Genomic DNA, 22,907 nt, shown 5'->3' with positions numbered 1-22,907 from the left:
TTGACTTCATGACTTGTGTTATTGTTTGATAATGTGTTAAGTGTTCTCAATGATTTCCAAAACGAGTTTTCTAGGCGAGTGTGTACTTTATCGCACTCGATCTAAATAAATGTGAAATTTTCAATGATTTAATGATTGAAACGTTACTTGTGCATGATGTAAGTCTTTTGACTGAACTGGGCCCTGCCCTTCGTTACCGATCGACTCGAGTTAGAAGCGGACTCGGTCGGGCGATGTGGTGACCCTGGGTGAACGTATGGTATACTCGAGTATTACCTTGTATTCTGGTGGAGTCTGGCCAACGTCTAGGAGGGGATGAATGAAATGAACGAACGAACGAGGGTTTTACTCACAAAAATGCATTTTCAAATGATTGGAGGAATAAGGGGAATGACAGGAGAACGAACGAATGAACGAATAAATGGCTCCCTGTGAGCCCGTATCCTTTTAATGTATGTGTTATTATTGCTTTCCCTTGTAAATGTTTCTTGAATTACTGATACTCTATGTTTAATGTATTTGATTGCTTGTTTGATTATGTGTTCGGAACCTCACTGAGCTTTTAGCTCATTCCTTTAGTTTTATTTTCCTTAACAGGGGAAGGCGAGCCAGGACGGGAGCTTTGTATAGACTAGCTTAGGCTAGATCCCTGATTTTGTAATGGTTCTCGCCCTAGTGCTTGGCACGGGTTGGATGTATGTAGAATGAGAACCTTTGTACATTTGATGGTGATACTTCCTTTTGAGATAGCAATGTATATAAGTTTCGCTTTAAGTTTTGGATTGTTGTTATACTCTTTCTTGTGGTTCGATTTCGATTTTAATTGAGGGCAGAAGTGAACGACTGAATCCCGCCGAAAGTTGGGCAGACGGTCCGCCGAACCCTTTGATTCACCTTAGGAGAAGGTGGGGCTGTCACATTTAGCAAGTCTGGAATCTACACTGTGAAGACCGGATATATGATTGCTAAGGAGGAAAAGGAAAAAATGAATCAAAGGCTAGCACTTGATCCGGAAACCAGTTGGGAGATAAGAAAGCATACAGTTTGGAAAACATTGTGGAGCCTAAACATTAAGCCGAAATTGAAGCATTTTTTATGGAGATGTCTACAAAACGGATTGGCTACTAATGAAGCTCTCTATAAAAGATTTGGAATAGGGAATAAGATTTGTAACTGCTATGGGGAGGACACGGAAACCATTGAACATATCTTCTTCAACTGCCCAACAGCGCAAGTAATATGGAAGATTGCACCTGTACAGTGGGAAGGGCTGGCTAAACTTCAAGGCAACCTGTGGAGATGGTGGGAAGCTGTGTTGCAAGCAGCAAAAGAGACTCAAGGTGTGGGCAGAATCCAGCTTACAGCAAACATCTTATGGCAAATCTGGAAAGCAAGGAACAAGTTTACTTTCCAGTGTGAGATAGCTGATGCAAAAGTAATTGTAGACAAGGCACAATAGGAATGGATCGAGTATGAGGCAGCTAAGGAGTCAGACACAGGGACAAATTTTGCACCAGAAAAGGCAACACCAGTCCAGCAGCGTTGGGAACCTCCTAAGGAAGGAACAATAAGGATCAATACGGACGCTGCTATCTCGACTGAAATAGTCAGATCAGGTCTTGGGATCATTGCAAGGAACTGGCGCGGAGAATTAGTGAGAGCGAAAGGAATCACTGCAAGGAGGAAAGGAATTGCAGCCACTGAAGAAGCTCTAGCAATCTGAGGGGTGCTCGAAATGGCTCAGTTTGCAGGATGGACAAATATAGAAGTCCAATCTGACTGCAACATGTAGTGAGCCTCATCAACACGGACAATGTCCAGAAATGTAGTCTTCAAACAATCCTGGAAGACATTGACATTCAGAAGAAAAATTTTGAAAGCTGCGTCTTCACTTTTGTACCTAGAATGGTGAATCAATGTAGCCATGAATTAGCTCAATTTGCAGCATAGGCAACTAGAAGCTTTGAATGGGAAGGTTCTTTCCCAATTTGGCTTTCAAGGCTAGTTAGAAAGGATATGGGGGTAGTTACCTCTTTTTGTAATTAACTCTTGTAATTTCAAGTGTTGATATATATATATATATATATATATATATATATATATATATATTAGATTATCGTTTGTCAAAAAAAAAAAGAAAAGAAAAATGATTCGGGAGGGTTAAAATTTTATTTGGAGTTCGATCTGGGCATCATACAAAACGTCAATTGGCATCTATATGTGGTGTCCTTAGTGTCTGCAGTAGGGTGCACTTCTTCTGTTGGTTCAAATTTTTTAGGGTGCCGAGCATGCCCATTAGGGAGAGTTGAGATGCTTGACTTGTCAAGGCTATAGGAACACATTCAATCCTAATAGCCTGTTAGATGGAGTTGGGCATTTAACAACATTTTTATTTTTTTTCTTTGCATCAAAAGTTCATGAAGATTTGAAATGCTTGACCTGTCAAGGCTAGGAAGGCTTTCAATCCTAAGCTTATTAGACAGAGTTGGGCATTTTGCACAGCATTCATTTAAATTGTTTGAAGTACTGCATGCCTTACATTGCATGATTTGGGCTTCAAAGTTGACCGGTTCGAGTTGCTGACGCGCAGCATGCTCACTCAGAAGATGTAGCTCATGACGTTGCATCAATAGCAGTGGGCTTGTTTGGATTGATCAGACACCTGTAGGAGTGGCAACGCCTTCCCCTGCATTACTCTTCAGTCATTGGTACAAAAGCAACATCGTTAGCCTTGGCCACCTGTGAGTTTCCTGTATTGCATCCCTACCAGAAGGAATATGAACATCACAATGCTTGACATTCTCCCAACACTGTCCCTCAGGAGTGCAACATAAGGAGAACTATGAAGGCAAGTTCGTGTTCCGAGTCACAACCAAGCAATGCGTCTCGGCCCATGAACTGCAGCCTGAGCTCTTAGATGTGAAACACTAGGAAGGCAGTAGATCATTGACCACTATTTTCCCAAACTTGGTGCTGTATTGAACGACTGCCATCATCATCTCGAGACGTGATGTCCTTTGGATTTGTCGACCTCGTATGACGCTAGTGTTGGTGAAGAATGCTACCTAGTGATCCTACCAGTTGTCATTAGAGCTGTTAAACGAACCGAGCTGTTCGGTAGCTCGGTTCGTTTCGGCTCGTTCGTGTTCGTGAAAGGCTTGTTCGAAATTTTAAACGAATCGAATTCGAACGAATTTTTTTGTTCGATTAATAATCGAGCGAACACGAGCATGTTCACGAGTTTTAACAAACGTTCGCGAACATGCTAAACGAACGTTCGCGAACACGAACATGTTCGCGAGTTTTAACGAACGTTCGCGAACATAGACATAATTATCATTTAACAAATTTAGGGTTAATTTTATGGCTGGACTTTTATATTTGGAGGGCAAATTTCTTTGTTTTATTTGTTGTTTTTATGTTAATGTTAGTTATATAGTTAATGAATAATAGAATTTAGTCACTTAGTGCTTTAATTATTTTTTAGAATGATTAATAATTTGCATGGCATATTTAAGGCATAAAATAATTTGGATTCGAGCATTTCGAACATGTTCGCGAACGGCTCGTTTATGTTAAACGAGCCGAACTCGAACTCGAACTCGAACACGAATTTTACTTAACGAACCGAACACGAACACAGGTTTGGAGTTCAAAAATTAACGAACGAACACGAACGTTGTTCGAACTGCTTAACGAACAGAGCTCAAACATGAGATACTCGGTTCGATTCGGTTCGTTTACAGCTCTAGTTGTCATATACTTGTTTCAAAGATTAGGCCATGCATGTGTAAGAATGAACTAATTTAGACTATGAAACTGTGAATGACTCGTTAAATCAGTTATATTTTGTTTGATAGTATTTGCAAACGGCAATTACGGGTCTCATGAGTTGAAAGTTGTCCAATTTAAACTTGTTGATATAATTTCTACATTTTTTGGTGTAAAATCGCAAAAATTGGGTGTAAACTTGAATTTGTCAGTTCATATAATTGAATTTGTGTAAAATTTAAAATTACACTAAAACTGTGAGAATTTTTGCCAAATGTGCTAATACCTGCAGGGACCATCTGTAACTAGACAATTTTCCAATTTAAGTACCAATATTGGTTGTTATTGGACTCTCTCACCTCAAACTCAAGAGGCAAATAAATTCTACAGCAAATGGACCACATTTGAACAAGCTTAAAAACTATGTAAGACTGACATTCTCAAGGGACTTAATAGACTTGAGCTTGCATGTAAAGTACGTAAACATTCCAAACTTGATGTTGAGGGTTAAAAGACTGATCTAGATTGCCGTAGGAGTTGGGGCAAAGACTAAAGAGAAATAAAGCAATACTCCAATGTTATTTTGTTGGTTTTAGCAATATTGTAGGACCCGGGGAGAAAGTTTCCCCACAATTCGAAGATCAGTCATTTATCTAAAAATACATGTTTAGCTTAAAGAAAAGGGATATGGTTTTCGGTGGGAGGAGGAGGACGGCATGTAAAAATTTTGATTTAACAAGCATGGGAAGAAAATGTTACACAAATTATAATATCCTGCAGGAAGAAGAAAAAGAATTGAGAACAAAAGGAAAAAACATAATAAAGTGACAAAAAAAAAAGTTAGGCTTCATTGAACTCTACCATCCAAATAATAAGCTCAAGAGTTAAGGCTTTTCCTCACACTTATAAACTAAAATATGCCCATTCCACTTTTAATTGATGTAGATAAATTTAACAATCTCCCCCTCATAGCTCACACATTGAGCCCGAGTTTTGATCTGATTGTCAATCTTCCATCTGATATTTGTTAGGTAGAACTGCTGTAACCAGAGATCTAATACATGGATCACATGCCTCACAAATTGGAAGTTATTCGGTTCAAATCGGTTGATGTAATTCTTACACATTTTGGTGTAAAATCGTATAAATCAGGTGTAAAATTGAATTTGTTAACTCATATAACTAAATTTATGTAAAATATATGATCACGTTAAAATTGTAAGAACTTACATTGATTATGATAGTAATTATACGAAGTGGTTTGAACTGGAGAATTTTCTAATGTGTGTATTAATATTAGGCGTTATTGGGCTCTCTTACCTCAAAAGTTAGCCCAAGAAGTAAATAAATTCTACAAGAAAATCAATCATATTTGGACAGGTTTAAAAATCATGTAAGATTGAGACCCTGAATGGGATTAGTAGACTTAAGCATGCATGTAAAGTACGTAAAGATTCCACACTTGACTCGAGATTGCCATGGGAGTTGGGGTAAAGACTAAAGACCTGAGAAATAAAGCAATACTCCAACGTTATTTTGTCGGTTTTAGCAATGTCGTAGGACCCGGGGAAGAATTTTGTGATTCATCTATGATTTCTGCAATCAGTCTATCTATCCCCACATTTGCAAGATCAGTCATTTATCTAGAAACACATGCTTAGCTTAAAGAAAGGAGAGATGATTTTCAGTGGGAGGAGGAAGAGGGCATCTAAAAGCCTAGTTTTTTTTTTTTTTTTTTGGCATGTGGGAACAGAACGTTAAAGAAATTATAATACAAAGAAAAAAGAAAACGAATTGAGAACGAAAGGAAAAAACATAATAAAGTGACAAAAAAAAAAATTAGGCTTCATTGAACTCTACCATCCAAATAATAAGCTCAAGAGTTAAGGCTTTTCCTCACACTTATAAACTAAAATATGCCCATTCCACTATTAATTGATGTAGATAAATTTAACAATCTCCCCCTCATAGCTCACACATTGAGCCCGAGTTTTGATCTGATTGTCAATCTTCCATCTGATATTTGTTAGGTAGAACTGCTGTAACCAGAGATCTAATACATGGATCACCTGCCTCACAAATTGGAAGTTATTTGGTTCAAATCGTTTGATGTAACTCTTACACATTTTGGTGTAAAGTTGTACAAATCAGGTGTAAAATTGAATTTGTCAATTCATATATCTAAATTTATGTAAAACATATCATTACATTAAAATTGTAAGAACTTACATTGATTATGATAGTAATTATACGAATTGGTTTGAACTGGAGAATTTTCTAATGTGTGTATTAATATTAGGCGTTATTGGGCTCTCTTACCTCAAAAGTTAGCTCAAGAAGTAAATAAATTCTACAAGAAAATCAATCATATTTGGACAGGTTTAAAAATCATGTAAGATTGAGACCCTGAATGGACTTAGTAGACTTAAGCATGCATGTAAAGTACGTAAAGATTCCACACTTGACTCGGGATTGCCATGGGAGTTGGGGTATAGACTAAAGACCTGAGAAATAAAGCAATACTCCAACGTTATGTTGTTGGCTTTAGCAATGTCGTAGGACCCGGGGAAGAATTTTGTGATTCATCTATGATTTCCGCAATCAGTCTATCTATCCCCACATTTGCAAGATCAGTCATTTATCTAGAAACACATGCTTAGCTTAAAGAAAGGAGATATGATTTTCGGTGGGAGGAGGAAGAGGGCATCTAAAAGCCTGGTTTTTTTTTGGGTCTTTGGCATGTGGGAACAGAATGTTAAGGAAATAACAATATAAGGAAAAAAGAAAACGAATTGAGAACGAAAGGAAAAAAATGTTAAAGTAATAAAAAAATTGTAAGTGTTGTTGTGCTCTATCATTCATATGCTAAGCTCAAGAACTAAGGTTTTCCTTCACACTTGCAGCTTAAGACTTGCTCATTTCACTACTGATATGAAACAAACTAAACAATCTTTCTCTCACGGCTCACGCATTGAGACCACTGATGGAAGGTTGTGACTCTGAATGGATTTAGAGAAGTTTGCACTCTCAGTAAAAGTTAGAGGAGCGAAATCATTTTTTGTTTGTTTGTTTAGGGAGCAGCTGCTGCACTAGCTGCTTTTTGAAGTTGTATTTGTTGTTTCTAGGATTTCTCTTTCTTCTTCATGCCTCGAAATCATGAGTTATCTTAACTGTACAACTTCTTTTAAGATTTTGAAGAAATTAAGAGATCCTAAGAATGAGAAAATGAAAGTGATGGCCTCCAATTAATTAAAAACTCTCAAACAGAAAAACGGTTATTCCTACAAAAGGTAGTTATTTCATATCGTGCCTTATTCTGCTAGATGGGATTGTAATAATTTCTTCAGATGGGGTGAGTAACACCACATCTAGTCCTAGGAAGAGGATGAGGAAATTGTATACAAGAGAAGTCTCAAATTCTTGAGCATATTCCCATTTCCTGCTAATGTTTCCCATTATGTTTGAGGATATTAAAGTTTTTGGGAATCTGAATTCTTATGTTATATATGCTTACAAATTTTTACACCAAAAGTTACACCAAAATTCCAAGATCAATCATTTATGTGGAAATACAAGTGTAGCCTTAGAATTTTTTTTTTTATTTCAGAAAGAAGATATGCTGTTTTTTTTTTCAGTTTTTTTAATTAACTTTTCATGCGAAGAGAATGGTAAAGGAATAAAAATAGCCTACAAGAAGAAGAAAAATAAATGAGCACCAAAGGGGAAAAAATAATATTAAAGCAACTAAACGAAATTCTGAAACAAAACCGGTCATATTTTAACAAACTTAAAAGCTATTGAAAGTTCAGAATCAAAGAATTCTTTGCTAAATAAAATAAATTCTAATACAAAATCAACCATATTTGAATAAGTTTAAAAACTATCAAAAAGTTGAACAAAGTGTATACCACGGGAAGGAATTGAACAAAAAAGTTAAGTACTAGTATTACACACATAGCCCCAAGAATTATAAACAAGGTATTCAATTTTAACTATCATAGCGAGATTAATTCGGGAAAGAAAATCCAAATCATATGTGAAGGGAAACATAAAATGCAAACTTTGCATGATATGTGATAACATGGATTGATAATGATAACGAGAGACAGACGACTCAAGTCATCCCCAATCATAATTGTTTCTTCTATAATATTTTATACACTGACAGTATATATATATATATATATATGGTAAGATTTGGATAAATAACAACTATGCATTATTTAAATTTAAAATTCAACTTTTACACATGTATTATGGATCGATCTTAGATAAGTCATCTCCAATCTGAATTGTTTCTTCTATAAATACCTGCACAAGTGCGACAATGGCCATCAGCTTCACAGCAAAAGTTTTCTCTTCCATATTTCCAGCAGATATGTCAATCCTGAATTATTCCATCTGTCCAATTACTTTAGTTTTTGCATGCTTGGTCATCCTTGACTTGCTCTCCTGTTCTGGAGTCAATGCTGCTTCTGATCAAATGCATGCAGCATCAAGGACTGCAAGTGAAGGGAAAGCTCTTTTAACATGGAAAGCTAGTCTTGACAATTATAGCCAATCTAAGTTGTCATCCTGGTCATCTTCTGCAAATCCTTGCAGCGCCTGGGATGGAGTTCGATGCAACAAAGCTGGACGAGTATCGGTGATTAACATCACTAGTTCTGGCATCAGAGGTACACTTGATCATCTCAATTTCTCGTCTCTACCCCATCTAACTACAATTGAGCTTTCTCAAAATGCACTCCGTGGGACCATTCCATCCAACATTGAACACCTTTCCAGACTAACCTATCTTGGCTTCTGGTCAAATCAATTGTCTGGTGCCATTCCTATTGAAATCAGCCAACTAACCAATCTTAGGTTCTTGTACCTTTCAAATAACTCATTCAATGGATCAATCCCTACTTCAATTGGCAATCTGACAGGCCTAACCATGCTAAACCTAGGAACCAACAAACTTTCAGGATCCATTCCAGAAGAGATTGGGAAGCTCAAATCTCTGACGAAACTCTCTTTAGCTGACAATATGCTCACAGGTCGGATTCCTCTGTCTGTTGGAAACTTAAGTGGCTTGACTCTGCTGTATCTTTTCCAAAATTATCTTTCTGGACCTATTCCCAAAGTAATTGGAAACTTGACAAAGCTAAATGAATTAAGTCTATTTGGGAACCAGCTATCAGGTCCCATTCCAGAAGAGATTGGGGAGCTCAAATCTCTTACTGGACTCTCTTTAGCTAACAACACGCTCACAGGTCCAATTCCTCTGTCTATTGGAAACTTAAGTGATCTGACTCTGCTGTATCTTTACCAAAATTATCTTTCAGGTCCCATCCCAGAAGAGATTGGGGAGCTCAAATCTCTTACTGGACTCTCTTTAGCTAACAACACGCTCACAGGTCCAATTCCTCTGTCTATTGGAAACTTAAGTGATCTGACTCTGCTGTATCTTTACCAAAATTATCTTTCAGGTCCCATCCCAGAAGAGATTGGGAAACTGAAATCTCTGACAAAACTCACTTTAGCTAACAATACGCTAACAGGTCGGATTCCTCTGTCTATTGGAAACTTAAGTGACTTGTCTCTGCTGTATCTTTACCAAAATTATCTTTCAGGTCCCATCCCAGAAGAGATTGGGAAATTGAAATCTCTGACAGAACTCTTTTTATATAACAATATGCTAACAGGTCGGATTCCTCTGTCTATTGGAAACTTAAGTGACTTGACTCTGCTGAGTCTTCAACAAAATTATCTTTCAGGTCCCATCCCAGAAGAGATTGGGAAACTGAAATCTCTGACAAAACTCACTTTAGCTAACAATACTTTAACAGGTCGGATCCCTCTGTCTATTGGAAACTTAAGTGGCTTGACTCTGCTGTATCTTTTCCAAAATTATCTTTCCGAACAGATTCCTTCTGCCATAGGAAATTTAACCAATCTCATTGGCTTGGATCTTTCTCAAAACAACTTATATGGGGCTATCCCTCCCGAATTGGGAACATTGAAGCTACTAGCTTATATTGATATTTTCAAAAACCAGCTAAGCGGTGCTCTGCCCGATGGATTCAACAATCTTACACATTTAAATAGGGTAGGGCTGTCTCAAAATCATTTTACTGGTCATTTACCCCAAAATATTTGCATTGGTAGCTCATTGACGTGGTTCGTAGTATCTGAAAATAACTTTGTCGGTGCTATACCAAGGAGCTTGAAAAACTGTTCTACTTTAAGAAGAATTATTGCCGCTGACAACCAACTATCAGGAAATATTTCTGAAGAATTTAGCGTCTCTCCATATGTCGAGCATATTAATTTAAACAATAACAAATTTTTTGGTCAGTTGCCTTGGAATTGGAGCGGCTATCTGACTTTGACAGAGTTGAGGATCTCGAACAATAATCTTTCAGGCAGAATACCAGCTGGGCTTGGAGAGGTATCTCGTCTGCAAAAACTTCATCTCTTCAAATCACTTGCATGGGGAGATCCCTAGAAGTTTGGGGAAGTTGACTTTGTTGCTTGAGCTTAAGTTGGATAGCAATGACCTTTTAGGCAATATACCATCAGAAATTGGTCAGATGTCTAGGCTTTTAAATCTTAGTTTATCGGCCAATAATCTTAGTGGCTCAATTCCAGAACAAATAGGTAATTGCACACAATTGCTGGATTTAAACTTGAGCCAAAATGGACTCGTCGAAAATATTCCTTCTCAAATAGGAAATCTTCCCTCACTCGCAACTCTTGATCTTAGCCAAAACATGCTGGAATCCCAATTGCCACCAGAGCTAGGCGAGATGCAAAGCATTGAGATGATGAATCTTTCGCATAATAAGATATCTGGCTCCATCCCAAAAAGCTTTGATCATTGCTTCAGTTTGATTTCCATTGATATATCCTACAATAAGTTGGAAGGTCCTCTCCCCAACATTAGTGCATTTCAAAAAGCTCCTTTTGATTCCCTGAGAAACAATAAAGGTTTATGTGGCACTGTTGCTGGATTGAAACCTTGCTCTCAATCAACTCAAAGGAACACTAGTAGGAGGACAACTAAAAGAATGATCTTTGTAGTTGTTGCTCCAATACTAGCAACCACGTTTCTTTTGGTCGTGGTTGTAGGCATCTTCATTCTTGCAAGGTCACGTAAGAGAAGCGTGGAGAGTAAGCCTCAGGAATTTACTAGAAATATGTTCACTGTCTGGAGCTTTGATGGGAAAATGGTCTATGAGAACATCATTGATGCAATAGAGAATTTTGACCCTAAGTATTGCATCGGAGCCGGAGGATTTGGAAGTGTATTTAGAGCAGAGTTGCCAAATGGTCAAGTGGTTGCTGTCAAGAAACTTCATGGAATGGATGATGGTGCCTTGAGGAGACCAAAAGATTTCGCCAATGAGATCCGTGCACTAACAAATATAAGGCATCGCAACATCGTGAAGCTGTATGGATTCTGTTCACATGTACAACACACTTTCTTGGTTTATGAATTCTTGGAAGGGGGAAGCTTGATGCACTTGTTGAGCAATGATGAAACTGCAGCCAAGTGCGAATGGATCAATAGGGTAAGTATTGTTAAGGATGTGGCAAATGCATTATCTTACATGCACCAGGATTGTTCACCTTCCATAATTCATCGAGATATATCTAGCAAAAATATTTTGTTAGACTCTGAGTATCAAGCCCATATTTCTGATTTTGGTACTGCAAGAATCTTGAGGCCTGATTCATCTCATTGGACTTCATTTGCTGGAACTTATGGATATGCTGCTCCAGGTATACTCTTCTTTGCTCAAACAAATCCAATTTTCGCTTTACCTTCTCTTTTTCAACTAATCCATAATTACATAATGCTAGCATGAGCAAAGCAATTTATGCTTTTGGATTATGATTGAATACTCTAAAGGGATTCATCTGCACCATAGTCTAAAGTGATTATTTTTTTGTGAATTGCAGAACTTGCTTTTACCATGGAAGTAAATGAAAAATGTGATGTTTATAGTTTTGGAGTATTAGCTTTAGAAGTGATCATGGGTAAGCATCCAGGTGATTTCATATTGTCCACATTGTCGGCATCATCATCCACTTCAACAGCATATGATATACTGTTGAAAGACATTGTGGATCCTCGACTTTCATCTCCAAGTAAGCAAGAGTTGAAACAAGTGACCTTGGTGGCAAAGCTGGCATTGTCATGCATAGAACCCAATCCTCAGTTAAGGCCGACAATGAAGCAAGTGTGCGTCCAACTGTTAAAGGAAATACCATCTCAATTCAACGTGTTCCCAATAGTCACAATTGGACAACTTCTGGACCTGCAAATGACAAATGTTTGAACTTCTCTGTTTAAGTGTCTTCCTCTATCCAAAATTTTCAAAATTTGTTGTCTGCAACTCTAAATTTGGGGAAAATCTTGCTATGATCCCTTGTAAGAAACAATAGCAATATTAGTGTCAAAGCATGCAGGGGTGAAGTTCTAGTTTGAGCAGGGCGGGAATATGTTTACTCCAAGCATTGCAATTGTGCCCCCTGACTTATGAAAAATTATAGATTAACTTTAAAAAGGTCTATATTTTTTTATTATTGTCTCTCTCTTGCCCCCTGAATTTTCATAATATTCAATCTATCTCCACAATTGCCCCTCCAAAAGCATTGAATTTTCAAATTGCCCTCACCAATTCGACAATGAAACTTTAAAATAACACATATTATATGATGCTATTCTTATTTCTTTTTATAAATCTTTTTTAGTGTAAATTTTGTTTCATTAACATTGAACTTCTCTCATATGGTTAGTCACATGAATTGCTTGCAAACCCAATATTCATTCGATAGTTTTAATGTATTCCATTATTGGCTTATTAGAATGTACATATTGTCGTTTAATGGGTAATATTAACAATTGGGCAATTCTATGCAATTAGATGAACTAAACAATACAGGACACAGTAAATCACACCCTTTGAATAAGTTGGTGCATGTCGATTAATTTATAGCGAACAATTAGTTGTACCAAAAGTCTACAAATTGCACATAAGAAGCGTGATGTAAAATTATTACACCCTTTGAATAAAGGTCCTAACTCCAGTATTGAGTCAGAGCGTTCCTTAGAATGAATTTCATATTCAAAACTTGATACCAAAATTTATACATTCCTAAATTGCAATTCTTCTAATATTGGGTCTGATACTTTAAAAAGCTTGAGCCAGGCTGTGGCAGTGGAGCACAAATGAAAGCATCTGGATAACCTTGCCTCATGGTAGAAAAGTTGAGAAGTGTTTTGTGCTTCAGGAAGGGAATAATGCTGAAGATGTGACATAGCTAAGCATGCTTGTATAAAGACATTGGATGTTCGATCCATAAAACCAAATTTTCTTGTATTTTCACTAGCTTGGGACAAAAATCATAAAGGACTAATATTTGGTGGCATTTGCATAAATTTCTAGTTAAGAAAAATTAATAAACTTTTCTGTTGTGTGCTTCAGAAAAGCAAATATGGCAATGATCATAATAATGCAATTGCAACACATGTATAGTCTTTAGATTGTGCATTGGCCTGGAATGTATGTATATAGTCTTTTAGCTTTCAACTAGATTTCTTAATACTTACTCATCATTCTCACATCTTACTTGGTTAACGCAGAAGAAACTCCACCAACCAAAAGTAGGACAAATCTCTAGTTTTTTTTTTCATACAAGTACTAAGTACTGAAAGTACAAGGTTCATAATGGGAAAAAGCAGCAACCATAGGCGGATGACTTTCCATCCTCCTACTGTTGCAAGAAAGTAACTGGATCTACATTTCGACAAAGAGATATTCAAAAGAAAGACTACCAAAAAAAAAAAAATGTTATAGCAATGCAACATTTTTTATTGTGCTTAGTTATTGGCTAACATGAATTTGATTAGCTATGAATGACTTCTTGTAAACTGAAAGGTAATACATATAGATGCATCTCTAAAAACTGAAGGACTAATGTTTTGATCTCACTCTAAGTGTGTACTTAATTAGGATTTCTATGTGTTTTCTGGTAAACTATTGAAGAAAATTAATTGCATTGAATGCCACATATGGTCCCTTAATTGCAAAATTTCCCAGAGATAAGAGGAATGAGGAACTCAAAGATGAAGTTTTTTGGCTAGGTTAAGTGTTTCTATTTTAATGAGTAGAGGATCCGATTGCAAGATTTTTAGAATCATGTTTACTGAGCATATATTGTCCCTCTCTGGCAATGTTGTTTGTGTCTCCCACCAAAAGTATTTAAAATAAATTGTAGGAACAATATGTGAAATATTTTTCGAGAGATATGCTTTCATCATCTTCTTTGGAATTTGCAGGGTATTTGAAAGTTTGCTACCTATAAAATCAAGTAGCAGTTACTTGATTTGCAATGGCACATTGGGTTGATCTGTTACTCTAAAAGATTTGGAACTTCTTAGTTATTTGTAATTTTTGAATACTAAGCCCAACTAATCCATCATTGTGCATTATCTTAATCTAAAATAGAGAACCAGCTAAGATAGGCTGAGCCCAGGTCTTCTTTGACCACGTTGACACTAATTGTATATATATATATAAAAAGAAAGAATTTCTAAAAGGTTCTAAAATTTTCAATTTGGTGTTTTTGTAGTTAACTTCCTCCTCCTAAATCCTAAATTAAGTCGAATATGCGGATAAGGCAAACTAAGTTGGGGTTTGTCAGGTTTTGTTTGTTATAAGATTTGGCATGCACTCGTACAATGTCATTGTACATGTGAATTTTGTTTACATATATCAAAATATGATAATTACATCAAATTTTATATAAGAAATATTGATGTTGTATGAATAACAACATCAATGGATAAATTTTACTTAAACCAAATATAGGTCTCTACCAGCCCCCAATTTGGTCTATACTAGGAGGGGAACACCGCGCGATGCGCGGTGTAATTTTCAACTTTGCCCAGAAATGTTCAATTATTAAAATTGGGATATTCAATATAAAGAGTTACATGAAGGTGCACCCAAATCTTTGTGATTATTTTTGAAATTTTATTAAGCACTGAAGAGAGCCACATTTCAGTCTGGTTGCTAGATGACAGCCATTTTTGTTATGCTGACTAATTGGACAGCAATGACAATGTCATTAGTTTGAAAATAATATATTACTGTGTAATGCTGCCTTATATTTTTTATGTACACCAAAATCTGTGACTTTCTAACTCAAAAAAAAAAAAAGACAAAAGATAAAAAAAGAGCAGTGTAGTATTGCAGCAAGGCTTGGCCTTATTTTTAGACAACCAATCCACTATTTTCGTAATTGCATCAAATTAACCCAAAGACCGCAAAGAAAGACCCATTATTTTGTATTACAATAACCAAAATGGCTTCATTAGCTTGTAACTTCAAGAAATCTACGGAAAGGAAAGGAAATTGTGCTTACATATCAACCGTAGTAAGATAAACTGCATTTGACCAAAAACGAAGGAGGATTACTAATACAGGGGTATCTTCTCAATGCATCAATAGCATAGGGGATGGTCAACTACTTAACACACACAAAAAAAAAGAAAAAAGGAAGTTTCACAGGCCTCGATGTAATTCTGCCCTTGATCATTTGATACATGTCGACAGCTCGAATCCCATAAAAGGAAAGACAAGTACATGAGATAATGTAAAAGGCTACATTTATGAAACTTACGACCAGTAGACTGCATTCCAGAGGTTCTCATTACATATCAAAGCTGTTCCAGCTCAAGAAGGAATATACGAAAAAGAAGAAAAAAAAATGCACAGTGTAGTATTGCATCAAGCCTTTTCCTTGTTATTAGAATCATACACTTCAAAATAACCCAAAGACCGAAAAGCGCATTACTTTGTAGTACAATAACTAAAAAAGTTTTCATTAGCCTGTAACTTCAAGAAATCCAATGAAAAAAAACTGTGCTTACATATCAACCTAAGTGGGATAAATTGCATTTGACCAAAAAAGGAGGAGGATTATTAATATAGGCCATAATTCTATCCTCTCAATGCATCAGTAGCAAAAGGGATGGTCAAGCTCTTGGCACAAAATAACTCATCCAGTTACACAAGATTTTAAACCAAACAAAAATATTATGATAACACCATCCACGTGAGATATAATGCATCAAGAGCTGATATACATATACAGCAGGTAATGCAAAGATCAAATAGCTACAGTCACTACAAAATCTAGTATCCAGGGTCATACGCTTCAAGGCTTTGATCTTGATAAAGCTTCAAGGGTGGCCGATTCTGCTTCCCACATAAATAAACACGTAGTTTTGTTAATCAAATAGCAGAAGCATTCTTGAGTGGTACTGCAAAAATCCACTTCATACAGTTAAATATTAGTAACAATTACCATATTCTCCAAAAATATATCATAGATTTTTTTCTTTTATCATTGTCACTTCCATTTTAATCTAACTTGTTTCACTTACAGGAACATCAACATTAGCGCCTATCTATGCAATTACTTATATGCCAGACAAGTTTTTGTCCATATAATTATCCCTGAAGGCAAAAGTATGGGCCAAAGGATTTCGTACAATTCATAGGTTGGGGCATACTGCACCAGTGTAGCCAAAGAATAAATGAATAATCTTCAATTACAATATAAAACATGCAATAACTAAGAATGAACAATTTTCCATTACATTATTATATACACAATATAGACACTGTTGTAAAAAAAAAATTCCATTCATAGAGATGGTTATATTAAAACGAAAGGTGAAAGAAAAAAGGTTAGAATTAGCACCTTAAAAGTAGTAGAAGGCCATTATTTGCTTTATTATATGCCGATAATTTTAATACCTAATTCCATCATGAAGAGCCCGGTATCCATCTAATTTAATGCCAAATAAGGACACAAAGAAATGGTTCGCAAGTTAAAATGCAGAAAAGATAATTAACAGAAACTTAATCATTTTCTCATAATCAACAGAGGCATCTACTAATTATTAGCATACAAGCACATCTATTTGACTAAGATATTTTTCTAAATAAAGTGTAAACAACTTACCTGTCTAAAGCTGAACTATGCTAAAAGGCCAAAGCTTGGGCTTAGACTGACTGGTACTAAACGAAGCATTACCCCTATAAAATTCAACCCAAAAGTTAACAACAATAAATAGGAGCAAACATAAATTGTTCATATGCAAAATGGAAACAAATAGAAAATAAAAAGGCTATAAAATGTTACACAAAAATAATCACCAAGTTTTTAGCCAAAGACATTGTGCTAAAATTTGAACAACCCATGAATCCAAAACTATATGGTCAAAGAAGGAAAAGGATCTAGGGATATTTTTCTTCTAAGTAATAGGTTTTTGCTAAACATACACCTTTCATAACAGCATTGTGGCCAAAGTGTTCATCTACCAACCAATCTAACAAATTTTGCCACTTTAACCTCCTTTCCCACAATTAGTTGAAACTTATTCAAAAACTATAATTAGAAACTTCAAACTAAAGTCATCAAAAGATGGAATAAGTTCAATTCCATTGGAAATCGACAATGGCAGAGACATGAAAAAGAAACCAAGAAAATTGACAATTTAAGTTATTTTGAAAATTCCAAGCAACAACTAAACAAGAGTTGGGAAATTTGAGCATAGAACATTAGCTGCTCTAACCGCTAAATGTAAGACATTTCAACTATTGAGAAACACTAACTGCTATCAATAGAGATAGATAGAACCCTGCTAAATTTCAAGGCAGTAAAGATAGGCTGTATGGCAAATACACAAGTACCAAAATCATAACCGGAGAATGCCCTCAAACTAAATTAACTCTTGCAATGCCCCTCCCAATTTCGTCATATTCTACACCAACCAATTTAAGAAACACATTCATTTTTTATTTAACTCTAAAAGTGTATTTACTTTTTAAACCCCTATATGCACACACAAAAGTCTATCTCTACTTTTTCTGCTTAAAAGAAAACATTTAGACAAAAAATTCCTAAAACATAAGAGACAAAAAAATTGGGAGAATGAAGGAAAAAATGTGTAAAAGTAAGTGCATTCCAGTCCAATGGAAGCAAAAAATTTCTTTTTTCATAAATGGTTTATGGTCAAATGTATCGCCATTCCCGATGTGATTTCTAACATCAAAACTTCAACTTTCTCACCTATTCACTTGTGATATCTCGAGTGATAAGTCTTGCTTCAGAAAACTTCCTGCATTACCCAAAAAATACATTACTTCATTTTTCAAACCAAACAAAAGAAGTGGAGAAATTTTTCTACATGCATATGATTGATTGTTGAAAGCATATTACCAAAACCATTCCCTATTAATCCTTCGGCAAAATGTTATGAAATATATGATATTTCAATCCAAAAAAGTACAATTATAATGTTCTTGATTATTTAGAAAAGGGTATGAAAAAAATCAAACTTTTTGACTTGCTAAACCATCCAGAACCAGAACACTATCATCCCTTCCTTCACTACTCTCTATAAAAACATTCCTAAATTACAGCAACAGCAAAAAAAACCCAAAATGAAAAAAAAAATTATCTCACCAAAACATCATAAAGAGCACAATACATTACAGGGAAGTCAAATTATTCCTTCTTAAAGCAATACGAAAAAAAAACCTTAGAGATGAGGGTAAAAGCATATGAGAAAATGAATTGAGGTAAAGATAAGGGAAAGTCATGGAAAACACTTACCTTGAATTTGGAGTCAAAGTAAATATTCAATCTTTCCACCTACAACACCATAGAAAGTACAATCAAGTATTGGGGAAAAACCCACAAAAATCACCAATGAAGATGACAATTTTTGAGGAGATGAGGAAAAGTCTAAAGGGAAAACGATCTCCACATTTTTTTCTTTTATAATGGTGGATGATCCAACTTACTGATGATTCAAATGATGAGAGGAAAAAATATTTAGGAAGATGGTGGTGTAGAAGAAGACTGGAGAGATGAAGAGAAAATAAGGAGGAAAATTTTTTGAAATACCTACGAGAGAGAATCCCGAGGCCATCGCCACAGCTACGCTTACGGAAAAGCGAGAGAACAAGTGACCTTTGTAGAATTGTACGAACAAAGAGTGAAGAATCAAGGAAAACTTACAAAATCTAATTAAGGTGATGAAGCAGATTTCAAATATTTCACCAGCAAGATCTAAGCACAAGAAAAAGAGAAGGCAGAACACAAACTCAGAAGCATACTCAACAAGAAAATAAAAAACAGCAGATCTCTGGGTTTATAAATACTTCCGACTTTCGCTGCTTTTGGATGAAGATTTTACTACGGTTTTCTTTGTTCGCTCAAAGAAGGAGATGGAAGAATAGAATTTCAGACCTATGGGTTATTAATCGAAAGATTAACAAATCTTAGCAGGAAAAATGTCTTTCTTTTTTAAATAAAGAAAGCTGTAAAACTTTAGGGAAATATTGGAGCTTACCAATTAAGATGATTTCTGTGTCTCATGCGTTTAGTAGCTTCATATCCAGACCAATTCTAACAAGGGAAAAAAATCAGTTAGAATCATATAATTGAAAAAAGGAAAGAGAAGAAAGGGAAAAGAGGAGAGAGGGGAAACGGGAAGGAAAAACAGAGAAAAAAGGACCAAATAAAAAATAACAAAAAGGAACAAAGAAACAAAGAAAAGAAGAGAAAAATGGAAGGGGAGAGGACAGGAGCTCTAGAGAGCAACGAAGCGGCGGAGATGAATGAGGGGAAAGAAAACAAGGGAAGCCCTAAAACAAAATTTTTGGCACGTGAGAAATGCATGAATGATGACCATCCTTCAACCAGTAAAACACAGCCACATTAGCACAATCACCACCATCTTAACAAACTCATTCATGCTTTTACTATATAGGTAGAAGAAAAAAGTAAGACTTAAAAAACTTTAAAAGAATATACCTCTAGAGAATAGAAGAGAATGAAGGATAGGTATTGTTATCTTTCTTCCTGCAAAGACAATAAAGTAAAAACACAAAATCAGATAAACCAAAAATTGGCAACACAAAAATACTTTCCCGAGAGACAAACATATAAAGAAAAAGGAAAATCTTCTTTTAATTGAGAAATTGAATTAGAAAACCAAATGAGAAAACAACTTAGAAATATACTCTCTATTTAAAACGTTACTATGAAGCTTTGGTCTGCCTATGTTCAATTTTTTTGGTTTCGTCATGTCTACCTAGAAATTGCTAAGCATCAGCTGTGTTGCATAGAAACACAGTGGAGTCAATAATAATCTAGTTCATATTTTCTCTCATGTAGAAATGGAGATATTTTATGGAATCAACAAATTCAATAAGATCAATACAAAATTCTGATTTTAGGTCCATGTAAACTTTCTTGCTTTCCAGTTTTACCTACTACAAACAAATTAATAGTTTTGGCATTTTGTCAAACACTTGATTTCATATAAATATCATTGCATTATTACAGAAATTTAGAATCAAAAAAAGGGAAGAAAAGAAGAAATCCTGTATACAAAAGATACAAAAAGCTAGACATCCATAAAATACTCAAATGACTACAAATTCTAGTAACATTATATCAACTTTCGTGTTTCAAAGGTTTAGGAAACATGCCACAACCTAATCTTTTGAAGGCCAACTAATCCATGATAACCAATATCAAAACTTACACCTAATATGTTATAATCATAAATAAATCAACAATTCAAGGGAAAATAAAAAAATTTACAAAAGGACAAAGCAAAAAACCTGTAATGCGACAAAATCGAGGATAACCTCTTCTGCAAGGGAAAAAATGCAAGATGATGTTTAGGGTACACATGGCAATGAAATAGATACAGTCAAATATTCATTTACTATAACCTACCCAAAAATATATATATATATATATATATATTCACTTACTATTACATACAAAAGGCTGGAACATAATGCCTCACTACATAACCTAGAGTATTTCGAAAAAGAATTGAAGAATTTTCCCAAACTTTTGACTTGAAATATAAAAAAAAATTGTAAATTATGAAAAAAAAGAAACCAGGAAAAATTTCTTATAAAGGCATTAGATCGGGAAAAGTTCCAAAAAAAATTCTCAAATTTGTTAAATCCTTTTTAATACTTTTTGGCCAAGAGCAAAATTGAGATACAAATATGGCAAGAGAAGGAAGAATATCAGGGAAAAGAAAGGGGGGGAAAAAGAGCAAAACTAACCACGTGTTTTAGAACACAATTTTAAAAAAAGGAAAAAAAAATCTTACAGAGTCTCACAGGAATGCTGGAAGAGATTCCAAAATTTTCACCTGCAATATCACAAATAAATACGAATTAGATTAGATCAGGCAACTAAACCTAAAAAGAAAAATAGAAGGCTAGAGAAAATCAGGAAGGGAAAGAAAAAAATACCAACCATCTGTTTTGGTCCTGATGTTGCCGGTCATGGAGAATAAGAAACGGGAAGGAAAAGCACAGAAAAAAGGACCAAATAAAAAATAACAAAAAGGAACAAAGGAACAAAGAAAAGAAAAGAAAAATGGAAGGGGAGAGGAGAGGAGCTCTGGAGAGCAACGAAGCGGTGGAGATGAATGAGGGGAAAGAAAACAAGGGAAGCCCTAAAACAATATTTTTGGCACCTGAGAAACACATGATGGACGACCACCATCCAGCCAATAAAACTTGGCCACATCAGCACAACAATCACCATTCTTAACAGATCCATTCGCGCTTTTACTATATAGGTTGACAACTTCAAAAGTAACATATCACCAGCTCAGTAAAGACATTCTAAAATTTCTGCCATATAACTAAAATGCAAAAGGGAACCCATAAATTTTAGTGTATATATATTAGAATCTGAGACTGAGAGAGACACTTCATTATGAACTCCTTTTGTTAGAAATACATATGAATGGAAGTCAACCAAAAGAAAGGAAGGCAGTTCTTAGACTCAACCGACATAATAAATAGAGGAATATGCCAAACCGGTATGATGAAAACATAGGTTATGATCCCTAATTGGCCATGGACAACTATACAGTTACCTCAAAATCACTGCACTTGACCAAAATTAATACATTCTAAAATCATACAACTTGATTTAGGTCCTGTTAAGATTGTAAAAGTTTTTGGAGTTTTTGGAGAAGAATAAATTATAACAATATGATATATGTGAAGTAAAAATGTAATTGAATACTGTGCAAGGAAAATTTTTTCACAACAAATAGCAATTGAAACATGCTCATCTACCTTGACCTTTTCAAACTTGCATCTTTGAACTTGAGGGGGCATTAGCATCTTCTTTAACTTTATAAACAATTCCGGCGTGATGCAATTATAAAGATCTCAGTTTACTTAATTTTTAAATTCACAATAATTTCTTTATTTTTAACCAATATATAAATGAAGTGAAAAAATTCCCCCATCCCCTCCCCGCTCATTAAGTCCCATCCCTCTTTTGTTGGAAAAAAAATTTACAAAGAAAAAACCTATAAATGAAGTGAAATTTGCAGATTCCAGGATGACTCACACCATCTAGCATTAAAGGAAGTTGATTTTCTTTTCCCTTATTCTTTTGTTTTGGTAATAGTCCAACTAAATTGACTAAAACAACTAAAACTTGCCTCTTAGAAAAAAAAAATTCCAAAACAACATTATTCGCCGATAAGAAGGCAAAAGGATCCCAAAAAGAAATAGCAATAGTACATTATTAGGGATACTACTGCCAAGTTGACCTGAACAAATACATTACATACAGATCCACCTTCTTCTTTTTTTTTTTTGGAGGGATACATATCCCATCTTTACTGGCAACTTGGAGCAGCATATTACATATTTAAAATTGCAAGACCTATATTCCTGTGATTAGCATTGGCAATTTGGAAAGCCAATTATTGGGAAAAAGTTCTTATTAATCACAATGTACGTTTTCTAACCAACTTTTCATTTTTCTATCTCACATACGTTAAATTATAAAAAATAAATGTATACAGGTAAAAAGTAGAAAAGATATTTCAAATAACCGTAAATCCAAATGAGAAATTACTTTTGTAAATGTGTTGAGAATAGCAAAAATGTAAAAACCTTAAAACCGCTGTGCACCAGCTTGATTATGATCATATTTGGAAATTCTCGAGAATCATTTCTACCAAACAAAATTGACCTTAAATTCAAAGATGAGCGTTTTTT

General features: G+C 35.2%; 2 long non-coding RNA genes and 1 pseudogene across 7 annotated transcripts; 1 reads left to right on the top strand and 2 right to left on the bottom strand.

Annotated features, from left to right (window-relative positions):
• Positions 1-8,122: 8,122 nt before the first annotated feature.
• Positions 8,123-12,342, top strand: LOC113709098 (uncharacterized; annotated as a pseudogene).
• Positions 12,343-15,724: 3,382 nt separating this feature from the next.
• LOC113742294 (uncharacterized) lies at positions 15,725-19,596 on the bottom strand. Of its 6 annotated transcripts, none has more exons than XR_011815827.1 (6): positions 19,196-19,596; positions 18,748-18,912; positions 18,454-18,492; positions 17,908-17,956; positions 16,798-16,871; positions 15,725-16,025 (listed from the first exon to the last, which is right to left on the bottom strand). It is a non-coding gene; the product is annotated as an uncharacterized lncRNA (long non-coding RNA). The 6 variants fall into 6 exon arrangements; XR_011815830.1 differs by having other exon boundaries at positions 18,748-18,813; positions 19,196-19,591; XR_011815822.1 differs by lacking the exon at positions 18,748-18,912 and adding an exon at positions 16,534-16,620 and having other exon boundaries at positions 15,725-16,090; positions 19,196-19,589.
• Positions 19,597-20,473: 877 nt separating this feature from the next.
• On the bottom strand, positions 20,474-21,530 carry LOC140008461 (uncharacterized). The gene is made up of 3 exons (XR_011815833.1): positions 21,133-21,530; positions 20,984-21,025; positions 20,474-20,506 (listed from the first exon to the last, which is right to left on the bottom strand). It is a non-coding gene; the product is annotated as an uncharacterized lncRNA (long non-coding RNA).
• Between the last annotated feature and the right edge of the window lie 1,377 nt (positions 21,531-22,907).

Source organism: Coffea arabica, chromosome 1c (assembly GCF_036785885.1).
Source record: "Coffea arabica cultivar ET-39 chromosome 1c, Coffea Arabica ET-39 HiFi, whole genome shotgun sequence".
Classification (NCBI taxonomy): domain Eukaryota; kingdom Viridiplantae; phylum Streptophyta; class Magnoliopsida; order Gentianales; family Rubiaceae; genus Coffea; species Coffea arabica.
This window is presented reverse-complemented; position numbering and strand designations above follow the sequence as displayed.